Source organism: Frankliniella occidentalis, unplaced genomic scaffold (genome assembly GCF_000697945.3).
Source record: "Frankliniella occidentalis isolate FOCC.00 unplaced genomic scaffold, Focc_3.1 Scaffold28, whole genome shotgun sequence".
In the NCBI taxonomy this organism is placed as follows: domain Eukaryota; kingdom Metazoa; phylum Arthropoda; class Insecta; order Thysanoptera; family Thripidae; genus Frankliniella; species Frankliniella occidentalis.
Window position 1 is genome coordinate 1,661,776 of NW_026267158.1, and position 3,847 is coordinate 1,665,622.

Consider the following 3,847-nt stretch of genomic DNA (forward strand, 5'->3'; position numbering starts at 1 on the left):
CCTTCCTTCTCTTCCTCCTCCTCCTCCTCTCTCCTCCCCGCCACCGCCACCTCGCGCCGCCCGCCCTCTCCCTCTTAGTCAGGGAAGGACCACACGACAACCGACCGCCCGTCGCTAAGCGTTCGCTGGGCGGCAGGCGGCAGGAGCGTTGCGCGGAAAGTACTTCACCGGTGGCAATAAACCTGGCTTCGATTATTGGCGACATCCAAATCCCTTTATAAGCAGCTGCTCTTCTCACCTCGGTCTCCGCACTTTCTGTCTTTCTATACCCGATGGGCTCGGATCCGCCGCTGCCACTGCTGCGACAATTTACTACGGAGAGAGTACACTGACGAGAAGTCAAATGATAAGATATGACTAGACAAACGACTGGATGTGATATGTGATTGAATTTTAAAAATTCTTGGATGTGCTTGGAAAAATCGGCTTGAAAATAACTGCGCACGAATCCGTTAAGCATTTGGCTGAGCACAAACTTGCAGAATCTTATTGAACGGGACTAATTTTTGTACCGGGTATAACTGTGAATGCGCAGCAGTGTTGCAGGTTTGCCTACCCAATTCGTCCGTAAGGCGCCATGGCCCCTGCAGCCCTGGTGGGTATGCAATCCCACAACACTGCTGCGCATTCACAGTTGCACCCGGTACATTGTGCCTAAAGTATGTACGAAATCGGCCAATAAGTACATATGTGCTCAACTAAATACATTCGTATGGAGTGTGGATGTGACTGGAAAAAAAGTTGCGGAAATGACGATAGATTACCGGGAAAATGCCTGTTAGGAGCCCTGTACACTGACTGGACAGAGTGACGCCGCCGCCCTTTCTGCACCGCCTCGATCGCCGCCGTGATGACGTCAGGTCTAGACGCGAGTACTGATGGTGTGGCGGCCCCTCCAGCAGGGGGAGGAGGGAGGGCGAGGAGGGGCCAGACCCACACCATCCTCACTCGCATGCTAAAAGCGATCAGAAGAACCGGGCACCCGCGTGCGACACATGATCTTCTTTCTGCACAATCGCGGTCTTTGTGTTTCGAGGGGATTATGTTATGCCTCTCTCTGAGGCACAGACAACTACTAGACTAGAAGAGGGTCAAACGTGGGTGGCGGCCACATTTTGCACACTTGGTGGTGGAAGTGTGTTGTGTACTACCTCAATTGCCCTCCTGCCGCTGAGATATCACAAACGGGGGCTCTGCATTTTTACGACGACCGCCATAAAAGCGTTTGTCACGTCTAATTGTGTTAGGTACAGCAGGATGTTTGGAGTTTGCTCTGCTCCGCGATGACATTTGACGAGCGTGGACCTCTCCTCGTCGCTGCATAAACAAACTGGGCACGCCAGCTTAGAGGATAGAATAATCTTTACAAGTTGTTTTGTACGGGGGATTGCCTCGAAAGAGCCTGGGCCGAGAGGCGAGGGTTTCAAATCATCGGCTTAATGTCGCCTATTCGCGGGAGTTTTGAGGTGCGAACTACTTGTTTGCTCTGAAACAGCTCGCGTGAGGGCTGATGAAGTCATGTGGGGCACCTCTGATTTCCTAAAATCGTTGCAGAAGTAATTTCTAGAGAGACGGGGCCGCATCAAGACTTTTTTGAGACGAATTGTTTTGTAGAAAGTAGTACTAAACTAAACTAGGACTAGCTTAAACACACAACAATTTCCGAAATGGAGGTGAGTTACGCGGAAACACTTGGTGCGACTCAATCAGGGAAGCAGAATGTTTAGACGATGTCACTGCCGTGCCTCTCCCCGAGGTTCACACACACCAACACGGAACCACCTTATTTTCTCCGTTACGAAAAGGATCATCGAGAGAGTACGTCCGTCATTCGCCGTGACGAACCTGCCGAGTTCAGCATATGCAAGCTCTCATAGCGCCTGGTGGATAGGCAACATCCCACCCGCAGTTCACGCGTGTACTGCGGGCTGGCCTACCCTGAATCTCGCAGGCGTCGAGCTTCCATAATTCGCCGAATGATTCTGATTTTAAAAAATGACGTATTTTCTGGACGATCCCTGGGGATCACCGCGGTGGGGCGATGAACATCGGCACGACGCCGGCGCACGCCTTTTGCCGTTCTAGTCTAGTACACTCCCTCCCAAAATACCAGGTCGTGCCCGAGTGCTGCCGATGCACACGTGATGTGGGCCGGCTGCAGCTTTAACACACTCGATCGACCATACAGCATGAAGGGACTTGCCAACACCTCGAAATGCTTCACTTTTATGGTCCGCTGCCCACGCACCCGAAGCGGGCTCAAGCGACAGCTCGTCCAAGTATCGCAGATTAGGGCACAATTAAGCCGCGATAATATATAAGCAGGGCGGGAGCTCGCGAGGGTGCGACAAGGCGACCCACCACCGCGCTCCAGTCTGACGCGGTGTCTCGCTGCCTCTCGCACACATTTCTCTCTATCTGTCTGTCTTTATCTCTCTCTTTTCTCCCCCTCTCTCACTCTCTTTCACTCACTCTCCTGGAGCTGTTGGGTGCCTCCCACCCGCGTAGTCCCGCGCGCGTGGTCTTCTTCTTGCTCTGGACGCTTCCGCCGTGGCCCGCGGCCTCCGGTCTCGGTTCGCGAGCTTGTCCTGCGCACTGCAGAGGGCCGCGGGGCCTACATGGCTTACACGGCTGCGGGGCAGGCCGGGCATTTTCGCTCGCGCAGGCGGCCGCAAGTCGGCGGATTCTAGCGGATTTCCAGATTCCTTTGGCCGGAAGCGCGCGGATGGTGATAACGACGGGCAAGTCGTGCGATAGAGTTGGCCCCATGCGTTCTACAGGGCGCGTTCGAGGTGCACCCAGAAAATGGTTTCATTGAGACTAGGGAATTTCCTTGAAATTATTGGCTTCACTCTAAATGGGGAGGGACAATTTTTGTACCTTAGTTAGATGTGTCTTTGAGCACATCTTCATCAGATACAAATTTGTCTGTACAGAGGTACAAAGTGTACCTAGGCTAGGTACAAATGCTATATTTTGTATGTGACTTGGATGCAAATTTGCATTTGGTTTAGATGTGCTCAAAGACACATCCAGCCTACGTACAAAAATTGTCCCTCGCCATTTAGTGTGTTTGAATTAACGAAATTGACCTAAAAGAAACACGAGGAAATTGTTTCCTTACATTAAGGGAAAATTTGCCTTAACTCAAGAATTTCACTGAAAAAAACAAAGGTCCTAAGTCCTACCTTTAAAAGGTACTAAGCGTTTAGTGCCCGCACAAAGCCACTAATACTGCTAAAGGCACTAATTTTTAGAGTCTTTAGGGCTCTTTTGTAGCCTTTACAGGGGCACTGACCTCAGAATTTAGTTAGTGCCCCAGGAAAGGAACGACTCAGCACCTTTGTTTTTCCAGATTGTTGTTGTCGTGAAACCAAAGAAATTTCTTTAGAACGAGATCAAAATTTCCTTATGTTGTCTCAAGGTTGCGATTTTCTGGCTGCTGCTGGTCCGGAGCGGGCGCGCGGGCGGAGCACGCCGAGTACACAGTGTGACGCATGTCGCCCACCCGTCATACGCGGCACAACAACAGGTAGCAGGTGTAGTAGTAGGGCCGGAAGTAGTCGTTCTCGTATACGCTTCGCACGGAGCGAATGCGGCACTGTAAAGGGGAGGGGCGGCGGTGCGCGTTACACAGTGTGTGGCCATCTCCCCCGCGATACAGTAAGCGCTGCTGCTGCCTCCAGCGGCCGCCACGGCCCGGCCGCTGACCCGCTCCAGAACACTATGAGATGAGATTGGGCTGGACATTGGGGCGTCTATCAACCAGCTGCTGGCCGTGAGGGGGGGGGGGGGGCTGGTGACTTTTCCACACATCATGTGCGCCTTCTGGATGCCGTAAAGCGGG